Below are 20,067 nucleotides of genomic sequence, written 5' to 3' on the forward strand. Positions count from 1 at the left end.
GAGTTGCTGCCTTAAAATTGATCGTTTTTTAGTCGCAGGTCTAGTCGAAGCCGGTTTTCTTCATAGTCGAGGAAGGGTTTCAACATATGTGTGGGAGGTGGTAGGAGGTTGCAGGTCACCTCGACCTTGCTTTTTTTTTTGGGTGGCGGGCAAGGTCACCCGAGGTTGCCGTTTAGGTCTCCTAAGTGGGACAGGTCCTTTACAACGCGTGTTTGATCCTGACTACGGGTACGCTGTCTGTACGGAGTTTGTACGTTCTCCCCGTGACCTGCGTGGGGTTTTCTCCGAGATCTTCGGTTTCTGACCACATTCCAAAGACTTACAGGTTTGTAGGTTAATTGGCTTGGTATAAATGTAAAAATTGTCCCATATAAGTTGTCTAACTTCCAGTCCCTGGTGGACTCTTCGGGAGTCATGACCACAAGGTCTGGTTAATATATTGTGTACATTTTCTGACCTATGAAAAAAATAACGTAAGTTACTTAAGTACAGTTAAAAGCTTTGTTTTGCAAGCTATTCTGTAACCATTAAAAAAGTACAGCATCTGAAGTTCCTTGTGTCAAGCTCATCATACATTCTGTTTTTGAAACAATGTGATCAAAGTCAAACCTTGGGGAGATTTTAGGATTCCTGAAATTCTTTGAAGAACTGCTTACTTCAAGGTTCGTGGTAAAATGCTATAACTAACACTAACCCTGCCAGTTCACTCTAAGTCGGTAATTGTTTCCTGTTACAAGGCAGTAACTGCATGAAAGGCGCAGCTGGATAGACACAGGAGGAAGAAGAGAGCAGGAGGAGATGGAATTAAAGGAAGCATCCTTTAACAGTAAATAGACACAAAATGCTGGACCACATTGGCCTTCATCAGTCAGAGTATTGAGTATAGAATGTTTAAGAAGGAACTGCAGATGCTGGAAATCGAAGGTACACAAAAAGGGTCTGAAGATGGGTTTTGGCCCAAAACGTTGCCTATTTCCTTAGCTCCATAGATGCTGCTGCACCCGCTGAGTTTCTCCAGCTTTTTTGTGTACCTATTGAGTATAGAAGTTGGGAGTTCATGGTGCAGTTGTATAAGACGTTGGTGAGACCGCATTTAGAAAATTGTTTAAGAAATAAATGCTCATACTGTAAAAATCGAAGGTAGACAAAAAAGCTGGAGAATCTCAGCGGGTGAGGCAGCATCTATGGAGCGAAGGAATAGGCGACGTTTTGGGTCGAGACCCTTCTTCAGAATATTGTGTTCAGTTCTGGGCACCATGTTATAGGAAAGATATTGTCAAGCTTGAAAGGGTTCAGAAAAGATTTACGAGGATGTTGCCAGGACTAGAGGGTGTGAGCTATAGGGAGAGATTGAGTAGACTGGGTCTCTATTCCTTGGAGCGCAGGAGGATGAGGGGGTATCTTATAGAAACATATAAAATTATAAAAGGACTGGACAAGCTAGATGCAGGAAAAATGTTCCCAATGTTGGGTGAGTCCAGAACCAGGGGCCACAGTCTTAGAATAAAGGGGAGGTAATTTAAGACTGAGGTGAGAAAAAAAAATTTCACCCAGAGAGTCGTGAATTTATGGAATTCCCTGCCACAGAGGGCAGTGGGGGTCAAATCACTGGATGGATTTAAGAGAGAGTTAGATAGAGCTCTATGGGCTAGTGGAGTCAAGGGATATGGAGAGAAGGCAGGCACGGGTTATTGATAGGGGACGATCACAATGAATGGCAGTGCTGTCTCGATGGGCCGAATGGCCTCCTCCTGCACCTAGTTTCTATGTTTCTATCTTATAGAGTTGTACATCTTGAGGGGAATAGATTGGGTAGATACACAGAGTCTCTTGCCCAGAGTAGGGGAATCGAGGACCAGAGGACATAGGTTCAAGGTGAAGAGGAAAAGATTTAAAAGGAATCCGAGGGGTAACCTTTTCACACAAAGGGTGGTGGGTGCATGGAACAAGCTGCCTGAGGAGGTAGTTGAGGCTGGGACCATCCCATCATTTAAGAAACAGTTAGACAGGGACATGGGTTGGAGAGATATGGACCAAGCTCGGGCAGGTGGGACAAGCGTAGCTGGGACATTGTTGGCCTGTGTGGGCAAGTTGGGCTGAAGGGCCTGTTTCCACACTGTATCACTCTATGACTTGATGACTCTAACTCAGCGGGTCAGCATCTCCGGAGAAAAGAAATAGGTGATGTTTCGGGTCGAGACCCTTGTACTGAGTGGAAAAGTTGCCCTTCAGGTTCCTTTTAAATCTTTCCCCTTTTCACCTTACACCCATATATTCTAGTTCTTGATTCCCCTACACTGAGTAATTGACTGTGCATTCACCTTATCTATTCCCCTCATGATTTTATAAACCCCAATAAGATTACACCTCAGCCTCCTGCATTCCAAGGTACAAGGTCCAAGGCTGCCGAACCTCTCCCTGTAACTCAGGCTTTCTAGTCCTGGCTACTTCCTTGTAAATCTTCTCTCTGTTCTTCACAGTGTAGTGTCTTCCTTCCTATGGCACGGGCCCTGGAGACCCGGGTTCAATCCCGACTGCAGCCGCTGTCCGTATGGAGTTTGCACGTTCTCCCCTTGACCGGGTGGGTTTTCTCTGGGTGCTCCCGTTTCCTCCCACACTCCAAAGGCGTACAGGTTTACAGGTTGTCCAAGAAGGAACTGCAGATGCTGGAAAATCGAAGGCAGGCAAAAGTGCTGGAGAAACTCAACGGGTGAGGCAGCATCTATGGAGAGAAGGAAATAGGCCAAAACGTTTCGGGCCAAAACCCTTCTTCAGATGGTTTACAGGTTAATTGGCGTTGGTAAAAAAATTGTAAATTACCCCAAGTGTGTGTAGGGTAGTGTTAGTGTGCGGGGATCGCTGGTCGGCCTGGACTAGGTGGGCCGAATGGCCATTTCCACACTGCATCTCTAAACCAAACTAAGAGCAGGGTGACCATAACTGAACACAATACTCAAAATGTTTCTGGACTTTCCCTTAATCTTGAGTTAAACCAGTCCCTCATTGTCAACAGTAGCTTTGGATTCCTGGACTCCGAGTTATGGAATTCCCTCTCGCTAGCCTCTTCCCCCTCCCTCTCATCCGTGGAAACCACCTCAAAATGCACCTCTTTTGATAAAGTTTCCTCGACCTGAAACAGTAACTCACGTAGACTGGGCAGTGCTGGCTCGAGGGGGCGAATGGCCTACTCCTGCACCTATTGTCTATTGTTTCTGTGTGCAAAGCAAAGCAAGAATTTCATTGTCCTACACAGGGACACATGACAATGAACTCACTTGAACTTGAACTTGAACTTCTCATCTACCAGCCTTTACTAAAGAGTGCTTCCAGCATTTTCAGCTTTGAGTTTAGATTCCCCCCCCCCCCCCCCCATCATCTCCAGCTTTATTTAATTCTATTTTTTGAATTCAATGGCCAAACGACCCAGGATTCGTTTTCCTCTGGCGGACGTGCCCGAGAGGCATCATGAGGTCGTTCGAAACTCTGATAGTTGCGTAACTGCATCTGAACTCTTTGGGTATATTGTTTGATTTATTATTACACAAGACCGGTGTGTCTAGTTTTGCCAGTCCTTAACATATAGTCCGGTAATGTACGTCATGTGGTGAAGTATGCTTGCTGGGAACTATGATGCCACATTGAGATGCTCTGAGTCAAGTAGTCTTGCTTATTCTAAAATGAGTTCAGGAGGCCACAGTCAGACGTTGCTAGGAGGTGTGTGGCATTAATGACCCAGCCCCACCCACCCTGAGCTCATTTCCCATCAGTGTTCCAGGAATGAGTAGGTTAACCCAAAGATCCTATAGCGGAGCAAGATAGGCCACTCCTGCTAAATGCAATGGGCTGACGTGTAATACGCAACGGAGCGGAACGTGGGCCTTTTTTTCATCCATTTCCGTAACCGGACCCGACCCGACCCGACCCGCAGTGTAATCAACGTTGCGGGGGAACAGTTTGTGTTAATAAATTAAAATTCTGAAAATGAGGAGAAGATTTTTACCAAATAACTTTTCTTTTTACGAGGATGTTTCCGTAACCGGCTTCCGTCTCCGCACTAGTATCCTATGGGATCTTTGGTGCGGAGAAGGAAGCCGGTTACGGAAATGGGGCCTTAAATTACCCATGAATCTGCCCATGACCGTACTATGTCTTTTTCGTCGAGTGGGCTATCGTTCTCGCTAGAGGATCTTTGGGTTAACCTATGACGAGCTTATGTCAACACTGGGACTGTACTGGTTGGGGTTTAGAAGACCGAGGGATCCTCATTGAAACATGCAGAACAGTGAAAGGCTTGGATAGAGTGGATGTGGAGAGGATGTTTCCACTGGGTGGGAGAGTACAGGACTCGAGGTCATAGCCTCAGATTTAAAGGACGTTCTTTTAGGAAGGAAACAAGGAGAAATGTCTTTAGTCAGAGGGTGGTGAATCTGTGGAATTCTTTGCCACTGACGTCCGTCGAGGCCAAGTCAGTGGATATTTTTAAGGCAAAGATAGATAGTTAGATTCTTGATTGGTGCGGGTGTCAGAGGTTATGGGGAGAAGGCAGGAGAATGGGGTTCGGAGGGAGAGATAGATCAGCCACGATTGAATGGCGGAGTAGATGCGATGGGCCGAATGGTCTAATTCTATTCCATTCATTTATGTCCTTATGACCTTATGACTATTTTTAGGGCAGTGATGTTCTCACCAGATCGAGATGCAGAGGTGGGTCCAACATTGCATCCCTACGCATGTTGCAACGCACGTCTAGAGACGAGAGTCAACAGTGTTTTATTGTCATAGGTTCAATGCAACAATGAAATTCTTTCTTGCAGCAGCACATAGGCTATGTAAACCTAGTGTGAAAGATGCACAAGAGTCAAGAGAGTTTATTGTCATGTGTCCCAGATAGGATAATGAAATTCTTGCTTGCTGCAGCACAACAGAATATTGTCGGCATAAATACAGAACAGATCAGTGTGTCCATATACCATCGAATATATATATACACATAAATAAACAGATAAAGTGCAACAGGCTGTTATAGTTCAGAGTTTGTTTGAAGTTGTGTTTAATCGTCTGATGGCTGTGGGGAAGCAGCTGTTCCTGAACCTGGATGCTGCAGAGTTCAGGCTCCTGTACCTTCTACCTGAAGGCATCGGAGAGATGAGTGAGTGGCTAGGATGGTGTGGATCCTTGATGATGCTGGCAGCCTTTTTGAGGCAGCGACTGCGATAGATCCCCTCGATGGTAGGGAGGTCAGAGCCGAGACTGGGCAGTGTTTACAACTTTTTGCAGTCTTTTCTGCTCCTGGACGTTCAGGTTGCCGAACCAAGCCACGATGCAACTGGTCAGCGTGCTCTCTACTGTGCACCTGTAGAAGTTGGAGAGAGTCCTCCTTGACATCCAGACTCTCCGTAATCTTGTCAGGAAGTAGAGGCGCTATGCTGGAGCAACATCAGAGGTGAGGTATAAATGGAGTCAACAGAAGGGAGGTTGGTTTGTGTGATGGTCTGGGCTGCGTCCACAATTCTACACAGGGGTGTGTAGGAAGCAACTGCAAATGTTGGTTTAAACCGGATATAGACGCAAAAAGCTGGAGTAACTTAGCGGGACAGGCAGCATCTCTGGAGAGAAGGAATGGGCGACGTTTTGGGTCGAGACCCTTCTTCACACAAGAAGGGTCTCGACCCAAAATGACACCCATTCCTTCTCTCCAGAGATGCTGCCTGTCCCGCTGAGTTACTCCAGTTTTTTGTGTCTATTCTACACTGGGGGATGGGTTATATATGGATCACCTTCTGCTTGCCCCATTCTCTCCGTGGGCATGAGGTTGTCCATTGGCAGTTCCAACCAGGCGATTCCTTGCAACATCCATAGAAAAATTGTTTTAGGAATAGGCCATTCGGCCCTTCGAGCCAGCACCGCCATTCAATATGATCATGGCTGATCATCGAAAATCAGTACCCCGTTCCTGCTTTTTCCGCATATCCCTTGATTCCTTCAGCCCTAGGAGTTAAATATAACTCTCTCTAGAGGTACAAGCTCCATGTCACTGGGACCGCTCATTGTTGCATTGTTCCTTTGACCTACATATGACAATTGAACACTCATGACTCTTGACTCAACCCACTGGCTCCTCCACTTTGCTATTTGTTTTACTCATTCACAGGATGTGGGTGCGGCTGGCTGGGATAGAGGGTGGCACGGTGGCTCAGCGGTAGTGTTGCCTCCTTGTGACTTAAGACCCAGGTTCGATCCTGACTATGGGCGCTGTCTGTACGGAGCTTGTACGTTCTCCCAGTGACCGCCTGGGTTTTCGCCAGGTGCTCCGGTTTCCTCCCACACTCCAAAGACGTGCAGGTTTGTAGGTTAATTGGCTTTGGTAAAGTTATAAATTGTCCCTGGTGTGTAGGATAGCACCAGTATACGAGGTGATCGCTGGTCGGCGTGGACTCGACGGGCCGAAGGGCCTGTTTCCGAACTGTATCTATAAAGTCTAAAGTCTGAAGTACCTACAGTGTAACCTGCCCAGCCCCGATTTAAGGATAAGGGGAAAGTCTTTTAGGACCGAGATGAGAAAAACATTTTTCACATAGAGAGTGGTGAATCTGTGGAATTCTCTGCCACAGATGGTTTGTTGAGGCCAGTTCATTGGCTATATTTAAGAGGGAGTTAGATGTGGCCCTTGTGGCTAAAGTGATCAGGGGGTATGGAGAGAAGGCAGGTACAGGATACTGAGTTGGATGATCAGCCATGATCATATTGAATGGCGGTGCAGGCTCGAAGGGCCGGATGGCCTACTCCTGCACCTATTTTCTATGTTTCTATGAACGTGGGAACAGAAGCTTCGGAAGAGCAGTACCCTGGTAGTACTGCCCTCCCATTGACCCGGGTTCAATCCTGACCTGGGACGCTGTCTGCCTGGAGTCTGCACGTTCTCCCTGAAAGCACGAGGGTTTCCCCCTGGGTTCAACCAGTTTCCACTCTCATCAAAAAAACCCATGGAGGTGCAAGGAACCGCAGGTGCTGGAATCTAGAGGAAAACAGAAAGTGCTGGAGTAACTCAGCAGGTCAGGCAGTACCTGTGGAACCTGAGGGGACACTTTTCCCACTCAGAGGGTGGTGGGCATATGGAATGAGCTGTCAGAGGAGGTAATAATAATAATAATGGATGGGATTTATATAGCGCCTTTCTAATACTCAAGGCGCTTTACATCGCATTATTCATTCACTCCTCAGTCACACTCGGTGGTGGTAAGCTACTTCTGTAGCCACAGCTGCCCTGGGGCAGACTGACGGAAGCGTGGCTGCCAATCTGCGCCTACGGCCCCTCCGACCACCACCAATCACTCACACACAGGTAGTTGAGGCAGAAACTACAACAACATTTAAAAGACATTTGTCCACTAAGTACATGGATAGGAAAGGTTTAGAAGGACTAGTGTAGATGGGGCATCTTGGTTGGCATGGACAAGCTGGGCCGAAGGGCCTGTTCTGTGCTGTATGACTATGATTCCATGACTATGATCTAAAGCAGCCATTTTCCCGATGAGTCACTCTAGCACTTTTTCTGTAAACTAGCACCTGCAGTTCCTTGAGGCTGCAGCCATTTCTCTCATTGGTTCCTCATAGTACAAAACTAGAAAACCTTCAGTCACACGTTCCAAGAATTCCCTGTTCATTTTTCTTGCCACTAATTTGGCTTGTGCTGTCTGTGTGCAGATTACAGTCGCCCATGGTTACCCTTGCAAAACCTCTAATTATCTGTTCGAAGTCACACCCAACTGATTTGAAGCCTTTAAATAATCCCCTAACAATGTTTTCTATCCTCTTTCTTAGTTCCATCCAAAAAGATTATTAATTGTACATCAGTGAGACATTCTGTGGGACTTGGACCATTTCTCACCACCACTACCCCACCTTCTCCTTTACCCTTCTCCCCAAGTGTGTAAACGCACCCCGGTCATTCCCTCTTCTCTCCCTCTCCCATCTGGCAAAAGGTATAGAAGTGTTAAAACGCACACCTCCAGATTCAAGGACAGTTTCTTCCCAGCTGTTATCAGGCAACTGAACCATCCTACCACAACCAGAGAGCAGTCCTGAACTACTAGTTCAAGTTCAAGTTCAAGTGAGTTTATTGTCATGTGTCCCTGATAGGACAATGAAATTCTTGCTTTGCTTCAGCACACAGAACATAGTAGGCATTGACTACAAAACAGATCAGTGTGTCCATATACTATAATATAAATATATACACACATGAATAAATAAACTGATAAAGTGCAAATAACAGAAAGTGGTTGTTAATAATCAGAGTTTTGTCCGAGCCAGGTTTAATAGCCTGATGGCTGAGGGGAAGTAGCTATTCCTGAACCTGGTTGTTGCACTTCAGGCTCCTGTACCTTCTACCTGAAGGTAGCAGGGAGATGAGTGTGTGGCCAGGATGTTGTGGGTCCTTGATGATACTGCCAGCCTTTTTGGGGCAGCTACTGCGATAAATCTCCTCGATGGAAGGAAGGTCAGAGCCGATGATGGACTGGGCAGTGTTTACTACTTTTTGTTGTATTTTCCTCTCCAGGGCTATCACTGTCTCATTAGTGACCCTCGGACTATCCTTGATCGGACTTTGCTGGCTTTACCTTGCACTAAACGTTATTCCCTTATCATGTATCTGTACGCTGTGAGTGGCTCGATTGTAATCATGTATTGTCTTTCTGCGGACTGTTTACGATACGATACAACTTTATTTATCCCTGGAGGGAATCCCATCTGCCAACAGTAATAAAAACACAAGATACATGAAAAAATGAAGTTAAAGTGACCAGTGGAAAGGATTGGGGATGTGCAAAGATTGGGCTGGGGCGGGCGGGGGGGGGAGTCAGTCTACCCCACGACAGAAGGGGGAGGAGTTGTACAGTTTGATAGCCACAGGGAAGAAGGATCTCCTGTGGCTTTCTGTGCAGCATCTTGGTGGAACCAGTCTGTTGCTGAAGGTGCCCCTCAGCGAGCAACAAAAGCTTTTCACTGTACCTCGGTACAAGTGACAATAAACTAAACTGAATTACTGAAGTACCTTCCTTTCAAAGTGTTGAATATCCCTGAATTTCCATCTATGTACATCCTATGGTCGCTATCCTGGAAATTAAACCAATGTCATTTATTTTGATTGATTTTGCTAAACCATCTAGTTACGTGCATTTAGTTATAACCTGTTTAATTTTTTGCCTTTTTAACTTTTTTCCATACTTTTTTAGGCTGGCTTCTGTTTCTGCTGTTGTTTCGCTGGCCTTCCTTGAGTCACGGACGCCTGATTTATGGACATGAAGATAGACACTGAAGATAGACCACGAAAAGTGGTGATGAAACAAACTACAGAGCAGAACCTGGCGGACTGGTGCGCCAATAACAACTTGGCACTAAACACCTCCAAAAATCAAGGAGCTGATTATTGACTTCAGGAGGTCCCATTCTGGAGAATACGCCCCAATCTCCATTTACGGGGAAAGTGTGGAGAGAGTGTCCAGCTTTAAGTTTCTGGGCACTCACATTTCAGAAGACCTCACATGGTCCACAAACACCGCTGCGCTGGTCAAGAAGGCACAGCAACGACTGTTCTTCCTGAGGACATTAAAAAAGACTGGTCTGCCCCAACAGCTGCTGACAACGTTCTACCGCTGCACCACAGAGAGCATACTAACGTATGGCATCTCTGCTGCACGGAGGCGGAGAGGAGAGCTCTTCAGCGCGTCGTCAACAGAGCGCAGCGGATCATCGGGACAGAGCTACCAGCCTTGGAGGGCATCTACCACACGTGGTGCCTCAGGAAGGCCCTCAGCATCCATAAGGACTCATCACACCCCTGCCACGGTCTGTTTCAACTACTTCCCTCCGGCAGACGTTACAAGGCCTTCTACGCCCGAACCTCTAGACTCAGGAACAGTTTTATCCCAAGAGCTATAGCGGCTCTGAACCGGCCCTAATGAGTGCCCCCACACCCACTCCCTTTGGACAGTCTCCCTCAGATGGTCACGTCAATCAATTCAGCTTGTTTATTTATGTATTGTATTTATTTACCTTTCTTGTACATCAGTGGAGCTGCACACACACTAAATCTCGTTGCACTGACGTGCAATGACAATAAAAGATATATTATTATTATTATTATTAAATGCTGGAGTAACTCAGAGGGACAGGCAATGTCTCTGGAGAGAAGGAATGGGCGATGTTTCGGGTCGAGACTCTTCTTCAGACGCCCCTGTACATGCGAGTGTGTGTTTGTCAGACGCGTGGGATGGATGGGGATGGAGCAGTGGTCTTTATGTCATATAACCAAATAGCATGGAAACTGCGTAGGAAGGAACAGCAGATGCTGGTTTACACCGAAGATAGACACAAAATGCTGGAGTAACTCAGCGGGATCAGGCAGCATCTCTGGAGAAAAGGAATAGGTGGCATTTCGGGTCTGAAGAAGGGTCTCGACGTGCAACGTCACCTATTCCTTTTCTCCAGAGAATGCTGCCTGAACCGCTGAGTTACCCCAACCTTTCGTGTCTATTAGCATGGAAACAGGCCCTTCTGTCCAACTCGCCCATGCTGACCAAGATGCCTCATCTAAGCCAGTCGCATTTGTCTGTGTTTGGCCCATATTCCTCTAAACCTTTCCTATCCATGACCCTGTCCAAGTGTCTTATAAATTCTGTTATAATGTGCGCAAATTGATGGTCAGTGTGGACTTGATGAGTCGAAGCGCCTGTTTCCATACTGTATTTCTAAACTAAACTAAACCTTTCCCCTTCTCATCTTAAACCTATGTCCTCTTGTACTTGATGCCTTTACCCTGGGTAATAGACCCTGTGCATTCACCCATTCTAATCCTCTCATGATTTTATACACCTCTATAAGATCACCCCTCCAAGGACTAAAGTCCTAGCCTGTTCTAAATGTTCGAAATCTTTTAGCGACACTGGTATGACGCCGGCAGTCGGCGAAAATAATCTCCCAGTGGCACAGGCTCTTAAACCGCGCTGGTAGGCACGGTGAATAAACACACTTGTCACGTGGCCGGGATACAGAATAATGATATTCAACTCTTTGGAGGTGATGTTACTCTGTGCGGGCAGGCACTGTCATAAATAAAGCACTAGGAATGGAATTATCGGCTGCTATTGAATTGAATACTTGAATTTTTCAATTTTTGAAATTCTTTGCTTGCAAGGTATGTAAATAGTCGCCATCTAAAGGGCGCTGACAAAGTTACAAAGTATCCCGCACCAAGTCCCCCTTTGTTCTCCCCCCCCACTCCCCCTCCACCCTCCTCATGGTAGTCCCCTCACACCATGTCCCCCTTTGTTCCCCCCCCCGCCCCTCCCTCACAGCCGTTCCCCCGCTGCTCGCTGAGGCCTGCTGTGGGGCTGCAGGTACCTTCTGTCAGGTGGGCACAGGCAATTTCCGAGTGCCTCCCCTCTCCCCCCCACCTTCAACCCGGCAACTGAGCCACTACTCCTGGGTGCTGGGTGGAGCCGAGCAGAGCAGATGCACTTGATCACTCCCCAAGTCAGTGAGGCCAGCTCTCCCCGCACCTGCTCGTCCCCCCCCCCCCCCCCCCCACCTCCGTCCCTCCGATCTGTTCCGGCAGGAGATACATAAGCTTGAAAGTACGTAGCAGCAGGCTCTAGAATAATTTCCTCCCCGCTGATATCAGACTCTTGAACGGATCTGTCGTAGTCTAAGATGGATGCAAAATGCTGGAATAACTCAGCGGGTCAGACAGCATCTCCGGAGTGAAGGAATATGTTGGCAGCATGGCTAAGGCACTGGTTTAAGGCTCCGATCTCTATGGGGCCATGGGTTCGAATCCCACCACAACCATCATTTTAAATGGTACAGGGTTTATGGGCAGAAACAGGAGAATGGGGTTAGGAGGGAGAGATAGATCAGCCATGATTGAATGGCATAGATTAGATGGGCCGAATGGCCTAATTCTGCTCCTATCACTTATGGTGACATATCGAGCTTTATGTGTCGATCTATCTTCGGATTAAACCAGCATCTGCAGTTCCTTCCTGACTTCCTGTCGTAGTCTAAGGATGTCTCACCAATCTTACAATCTACCTCATTGCGTAACTCACACTTATTTTTATTTGCAGTTTCCTTGTAATTGTAACATTACATTCTGTACTCTGTTTATTTTCTCTTTTGCACTGAAGCATGTTGTGATTGGCCTGATTAGCACGCAGACCCAAGCTTTTCACTGCCTCGGTGAATGTGACAATTAAAAAAAAGATACCAAAACCAATACCTAGCCTCCCCACCCTACACTATCTGCTGTAGTTCAGTTTAGAAAGACAGCACAGAAACAGGCCCTTCAGCCCATCGAGTCCATGCCGACCATCGATCACCCGTTCACACTAGTTCTATGCTATCCCACTTACTCATCCAATTTTGAAAAGACCCATTGACCAACAATTGTGTGCAGTTTTGGTCTCCAAATTTATTGAGTGCAGTTTTGGTCTCCAAATTTGCAGAAGGACATTCTTGCTATTGAGGGAGTGCAGCATAGGTTCACAAGGTTAATTCCCATGGTGGCGGGACTGTCATATGCTGAGAGAATGGAGCGGCTGGGCTTGTACACTCTGGAGTTTATATACTCTTGTCAAAAATGTTTTTATGTCTGGCTGTGGCAGCTTTGACAGTCCGGAGTCGCCTTCCAGAGGGAAGTGATTCAAAGAGTTTGTGGCCAGGGTGAGAGGGGTCAGAGATGATCTTGCCCGCTCACTTCCTGGCCCTTGCAGTGTACAGTTCATCAATGGAGGGAAGGTTGCAGCCAATAACCTTCTCAGCTGATCGGACGATTCGCTGCAGCCTCCGGGTGTCGTGCTTGGTGGCTGAGCCAAACCAGACCATGATGGAGAAGGTGAGGACAGACTCTACAATGGCCGTGTAGAATTGGACCATCATTACCTGTGGCAGATTGTGCTTCCTCAGCTGCCATAGGAAGTACATCCTCTGTTGTGCCTTTTTGACTGTGGAGTCAATGGTAGCCCCCCACTTAAGGTCCTTGGAGATGATGGTTCCCAGGAACTTATAAGACTCCACAGATGTGACTGTGGTGATGTTGATGGTGAGTGGGGTGAGGGGAGGGGGAGCTCTCCTAAAGTCTACAATCATTTCCAGTCTCAAGAGCATTGAGCTCCAAGTTGTTGCTATGGAACCAGGACGCCAGCTGTGACACTTCCTGTCTGCAGGCAGATTCTTCCCCATCCTGGATCAGTCCAATCAGGTTTGTGTCGTCCACAAACTTGAGAAGCTTGACAGAGGAGTCAGTGGAGTTACAGTCATTGGTGTAGAGAGAGTAAAGGAGAGGGGAGAGTACGCAGCCTTGTGGTGCTCCTATGCTGAGGGTTTGCGGGTCTGAGATGTGCTTTCCCAGCCTCACATGCTGCTTCCTGTCTGTCAGGAAGCTGGTGATCCATTGACAGAGGGGTTCAGGCACAGTCAACTCGGAAAGTTTGGAGTGTAGTAGCTCTGGCACAATGGTGTTGAATGCAGAGCTAAAATCAACAAACAAAATCCTCGCATAGGTCCCCTGGCAGTCCAGGTGCTGGAGGATGAAGTGCAGGCCCAGGTTGACTGCGTCATCCACAGATCTATTGGCCCGATATGCAAACTGCGGAGGGTCCAGCAGGGGGTTTGTGATATTTTTCAGCTTGACCAGCACAAGCCTTTCAAAGGTCTTCATGACTACAGAGGTCAGTGCGACAGGCCTGTAGTCATTAGGACCAGTAATCCTTGCCTTTTTGGGTACAGGGACAATAGTGGAGACTTTGAAACATAGAAAATAGGTGCAGGAGTAGGCCATTCGGCCCTTCGAGCCTGCACCGCCATTCAATATGATCATGGCTGATCATCCAACTCAGTATCCTGTACCTGCCTTCTCTCCATACCCCCTGATCCCTTTAGCCACAAGGGCCACATCTAATTCCCTCTTAAATATAGCCAATGAACTGGCCTCAACTACCTTCTGCGGGAGAGAATTCCACAGATTCACCACTCTCTGTGTGAAAAAAGTTTTCCTCATCTCGGTCCTAAAAGATTTCCCCTTTATCCTTAAACTGTGACCCCTTGTTCTGGACTTCCCCAACATCGGGAACAATCTTCCTGCATCTAGCCTGTCCAACCCCTTAAGAATTTTGTACGTTCCTATAAGATCCCCCCTCAATCTTCTAAATTCTAGCGAGTACAAACCGAGTCTATCCAGTCTTTCTTCATATGAAAGTCCTGACATCCCAGGAATCAGTCTGGTGAACCTTCTCTGTACTCCCTCTATGGCAAGAATGTCTTTCCTCAGATTAGGAGACCAAAACTGTACGCAATACTCCAGGTGTGGTCTCGCCAAGACCCTGTACAACTGCAGTAGAACCTCCCTGCTGCTATACTCAAATCATTTTGCTATGAATGCCAACATACCATTCGCCTTCTTCACTGCCTGCTGCACCTGCATGCCTACTTTTAATGACTGGTGTACCATGACACCCAGGTCTCGTTGCATCTCCCCCTTTCCTAACCGGCCACCATTCAGATAATAATCTACTTTCCTGTTTTTGCCACCAAAGTGGATAACCTCACATTTATAGCAGGCAGGGACAGTACAGGTTTGCAGGGACTGGTTAAAAATGTCTGTGTAGACCGGTGCCAGTTGCTCGGCACAGAGCTTGAGAGTAGAGGGGGAAACATTGTCCGGTACTGGAGATTTCCAGCTTTTCTGTCTTCTGAAAAGCCTCTCCACCTCCTCTATTTTTATTGTTGATGATGGATAAGTGATGTTGTTCAGCACGGAGGGAGTGGGTAATTGGGTGTGAAGTGGTGATTGGAGGGGTGTAGGTGTAGAAGGGCCCAGTCTTTGCATACTGAGGTCAGACTGTGAGTGGGTGTGAAGTGTTGGATGGGGTGGGAAAGGGCCCAGTCTTTACATACTGTAGTCTTGCTTTAAGTAGGTGTGAAGTGGTGAATGGGGAGGAGTGGGTGCAGAAGGGTCCATTCTTTGCAGACTGGGGTCTGGTTGTGTTTGTTGGGGAGTGGGGGATGGAGGTACCAGGGTTACGTTTCTGTTTGTCAAACCTGCAGTAGAACTCATTCAGGTCGTTGGTCCAAATTGTCCATAGGGGGGGGGGGGGGGGGGGGGCTTTCGTCTTACAGCTGGTGATTTCTTGCAAGCCCTTCCAAACTGAAGTCACTGGCTGAGAACTTGCTCCTCAACTTCTCAGAGTACCGTTCCTTGGCAGCTCTGAATCCTCTTCTCAGCTTGTACTTGGCCTGCCTGTAGAAATCTGCATCCCTGCTCCTGTAGGCCTCCTCTTTAGACTGTCGGAGCTGTCTGAGTTCTGCAGTGAACCAATGCTTGTTGTTGTTGAACCAGGTCCGGGTCCTAGTTGGAATGCAACTAACAAAAGCTGATATATGATAATATAGTTTCCGTATACACATCGAGGCTTGTGGTTGCTTCCTTGAACACATTCCAATCCGTGCAGTCAAAGCAGGATTGTAGGTTCTCAATCTTATTGAAACATATAAACTTATTAAGGGTTTGGACACGCTAGAGGCAGGAAACATGTTCCCAATGTTGGGGGAGTCCAGAACCAGGGGCCACAGTTTAAGAATATGGAGTAAGCCATTTATTTGTCGTATTCCCCTTCTCTGCCTCCGTCTGCGCTGAGGCCTAATGGCGGAGCTGGCGACCTCGAGGCTCAGGAGGCAGAGCCCGCCAGGACTCGCACTGGGCTCGCTCCCGTGAGGGCGACCCGGCTCGGGGCTGGAACAGTGCTTCCGTGAGGGGCTGTGACGCTCCCGGGAGGGCGGCCTGGCCCGAGGAAGGAACGGTGCTCCCGTCGGAGTGGCCGAGCTCGGGGAGGTACGGCGTTCCCAGCCCGAGGGAGGAGCGGCGCCCAGTCGGGGTGGCCCAGCCCGAGGGAGGTACGGCGCCCATGTCGGGGCGGCCCAGCCCGAGGGAGGTACGGCGCCCATGTCGTGGCAGCACAGCCCAAGTGAGGTACGGCGCCCATGTCGGGGCGGCCCAGCCCGAGGGAGGAGCGGCGCCCAGTCGGGGCGGCCCAGCCCGAGGGAGGAGCGGCGCCCATGTCGGGGCGGCCCAGCCCGAGGAAGGAGCGGCGCCCAAGTCGGGGCAGCACAGCCCAAGTGAGGTACGGCGCCCATGTCAGGGCGGCCCAGCCCGAGGGAGGAGCGGCGCCCATGTCGGGGCGGCCCGGCCCGAGGCTGAAGACGGCACGATACTCACGTGAGGGTGGCTGGGACGGTGTTCTGGCGGTGGTGGCCTGAGTCCGGGGTTCGGCCGCGGGCCTGCGGCTGCGTCAGCAGGACTGGTGGACGGCAGCTTCGACCACCCCGGGGCGCGGTGATTGAGCCGCGGGACAGTTTTTAACATCGCCCGGTGGGGGATCGCCTCAGCGCAGAGGGAGAAGAGGAGGGAAGAGACTGCAGACCTAAGACTTTTGCCTCCATCACAGTGAGGAGATGCTGGGTGGACTCACTGTGGTGGATGTTAATATGTGTTTATTGTTGTTTTTTATTGTATTGTATTGTATGTATGACTGCTGCAATTTCGTTCAGACTTCGGTCTGAATGACAATAAAGGCTATCTAATCTAATCTAATTTAGAACGGAGATGAGTAAACACTTTTTCACACAGAGAGTGGTGAGTCTGTGGAATTCTCTGAGGGCGGTGGAGGCCGGTTCTCTGGATACTTTCAAGAGAGAGCTAGATAGGGCCCTTAAAGATAGCGGAGTCAGGGGATATGGGGAGAAGGCAGGAACGGGGTACTGATTGTGGATGATCAGCCACGAATACATTGAATGGCGGTTCTGGCTTGAAGGGCCGAATGGCCTACTCCTGCACCTGTTGTCTATCGTCTATTGACTATAAACCTACAAACCTCTCCAGCCACACTTTCATCAGCCCTGTCCTATTTCTGTGCTTTTTTTACCACATGACATTGGGAGTAAACCTGAGATTATTATTTGTGGCACAGTGGTGCAGAGCCAGACCCGGGTTCGATCCTGACTGTGTGGAGTTTGCACGTATGTTTTTATACGTTTTCAGGTCGAGACCCTTCTTCAGACTGTCTGACGAAAGGGTCTCGACCCGAAACATCACCCATTGCTTCTATCCAGAGATGCTGCCTGTCCCGCTGAGTTACTCCAGCATTTTGTGTCCACTGCCCATAATCAGCTCCCTTCTGCCCATTGGTGGTGAATGGTGGAATAGCGTCTGTGCAAGGTGACTGGGATAAGCTTGGATCATAGTTTTCGTGTAGTTTAGAGATACAGCGTGGAAACAGGCCCTTCAGCCCACCGGGCCCGCATCGACCAGCCATCCCTGCACACTAACACTATTCTACACACACTAGGGATATTTTTTACATTCATACCAAGCCAATTAACCTACAAACCTGTACGTCATCGGACATGTGGGAGAAAACCAAAGATCTCGGAGAAAACCCACGCGGTACAAACACCGTACAGACAGCGCCCGTAGTCGGGATCGAACCCGGCCCTCTAGCGCTGTGAGGCAGCAACTCTACCGCTGCACCACCTGTAATCTGAGACTCGTGTCTAACACTGACTATAATCAGCTCCCTTGTGCCCACTGCTGGTGAATGGCAGAATAGCATCTGTTCCAGATGGCTGGAAGCATAGACATAGAAAATAGGTGCAGGAGTAGGCCATTCGGCCCTTCGAGCCCGCACCGCCATTCAATATGATCATGGCTGATCATCCAACTCAGTATCCCATCCCTGCCTTCTCTCCATACCCCCTGATCCCTTTAGCCACAAGGGCCACATCTAACTCCCTCTTAAATATAGCCAATGAACTGGCCTCAACTACCTTCTGTGGTAGAGAATTCCACAGATTCACCACTCTCTGTGTAAAAAATGATTTTCTCATCTCGGTCCTAAAAGATTTCCCCCTTATCCTTAAATTGTGACCCCTAATTCTGAACTTCCTCAACATCGGGAATAATCTTCGTGCATCTAGCCTGTCCAACCCCTTAAGAATTTTGTAAGTTTCTATAAGATCCCCCCTCAATCTTCTAAATTCTAGCGGGTACAAGCCGAGTCTATCCAGTTGGAAAAAGGTTGGATCTGATGACTTAGAGCCCAAATGTATTTGACCTCATTTGGAAGGGGGGGAGGTAACCAAAGTGATAACCAAAGACAGACACAAAATACTGGAGTAACTCAGTGGGACAGGTAGCATCTCTGGAGAGGAGGAATGGGTGACATTTCGGGTGGAGACCCTTCTTCACTGATTCCTTCTCATTACACCGTGCCGTAATGCCACCCATAGGTAACACAATCAACAAAGTAAAATTCAATAAATAACGAATATTTGTGCAAAACAAAGAAGACTCTGGTGCAATCAAGAGAGTGCAGAGGTTGTAGTTTAGTTGGTGTTTGTAGTGTTCAAGATCCTGATGGTTGTTGTGAAGAAGCTTTAGTTTAGTTTGGTTTAGTTTAGAGATACAGCGCAGAAACAGGCCCTTCGGCCCACCTAGTGCGCGCCTACCAGCGATCCCTGTACATTAGCACTATCCTACACACACTGGGGATAATTTACAGTTTAACCAGGCTGATTAACCTACAAACCTGTACGTCTTTGGAGTGTGGGAGGAAACCAGAGCTCCCGGAGAATACCCATGTTATCACGGGGATAACGTACAAACTCCGTACAGACAGCACCCGTAGACGGCATTAAACCCTGGTCTATGGCGCTGTGAGGCAGCAACTCTACCGCTGTGCTGCCCTCTGGCAGCACGTTACACCATCCTTTATTCTTTCATTCTTTCTGTGATTTATTCTGGGAGTACTTTTGGCCCGCCTTGGTTTATCTTGCTGTAACTGACTAGAGATTCCCTCGCTCTCTCTTTACCTCCATCCCAGTCCTTATCTGTGTGTTCTACAGCTCACATACATTATCTGAACCTGACCACAGTCAGTACTGGGTGATTATAGGCGGTGCTCATATGCTGTAGTGAATGATATCTCTGTTCCTACAAATACTCTCTAGTTACATCATCACTCAGGGCCCTCCCTGCCTCCCCTGGTTTCTGTGAGACGACTAATCCAGTATCAGTCTGTCTCACCCCACTCTTCAGCTCTGACTCCGCTCTGCATTCCAGTGGTCATAAAGATTGCATCAATTGCCAAACTGGCCATCCACGAGTCATGGTGCCAGTCGGAAGAGGACTCTGCCCGAGCCGGCTGCCTGCCCCTCCCCTGGGGTTATGGCCGCTCCCGGGTGGTACTGGAGATGGACTATGCTCTGTCCACGGGTGCCCTGGGGGGATTTCCCGGACCACTGGGCACCGCGGGGGGGGGGGGGGGGGGGGGGGGGGGGGGTTGGAATGCATCCTAGCCCAAGATTATAATAAAGCTATTTAATATTTAGTTTAAGGATAATTGGTATTTTTTCATATTTGGTGGTGGGAGTGTTGGTATTGTTTGTTTTATAAAATATTATTATCGTTAATAATCGAATAAATTAATTTTAAAATAGTGAAGGACCTAAGGTGGTGAGGAGAGGATGATGGATCTCTGGACGAAGTTGATCAAGGCGATGGCTGCAATAAGTCTTTATCCCCTGCTGCTGTTGGGACTGTGAAAATGATGATGGATCTAGCATGTCCAATCCCTTAACAATCTTGTTCAAGAAGGAACTGCAGATGCTGGAAAATCAAAGGTACACAAAAATGCTGGAGAAACTCAGCGGGTGCAGCAGCATCTATGGAGCGAAGGAAATAGGTAACGTTTCGGGCCAAAACCCTTCTTCAGACTGATGGTCAGTCTGAAGAAGGGTTTCGGCCCGAAACGTTGCCTATTTCCTTCGCTCCATAGATGCTGCTGCACCCGCTGTGTTTCTCCAGCATTTTTGTGTACCCTTAACAATCTTATATGTTTCAATGAGATTCCCTCTCATCCTTCTAAACTCCAGAGTGTACAAACCCAGCCGCTCCATTCTCTCAGCTAAGAGGTCCTTCTGCAGTTGTACAGGGCCCAAGTGAGACCACATCTG

At 48.2% G+C, this 20,067-nt stretch overlaps 1 protein-coding gene across 1 annotated transcript in view; it reads right to left on the reverse strand.

The window, feature by feature from the left end:
• The window catches only part of LOC116966881 (G-protein coupled receptor family C group 5 member B-like), a 32,868-nt gene extending 13,104 nt beyond the window's left edge, over positions 1 to 19,764 (reverse strand). The window contains exon 1 of the mRNA XM_033013236.1: positions 19,734 to 19,764. The gene's annotated coding sequence lies outside the window, so the exon portion shown is untranslated. The remainder of the gene's footprint in view (positions 1 to 19,733) is intronic.
• Between the last annotated feature and the right edge of the window lie 303 nt (positions 19,765 to 20,067).

This window comes from Amblyraja radiata, chromosome 38, assembly GCF_010909765.2.
Source record: "Amblyraja radiata isolate CabotCenter1 chromosome 38, sAmbRad1.1.pri, whole genome shotgun sequence".
NCBI classification, from domain to species: Eukaryota; Metazoa; Chordata; class Chondrichthyes; order Rajiformes; family Rajidae; genus Amblyraja; species Amblyraja radiata.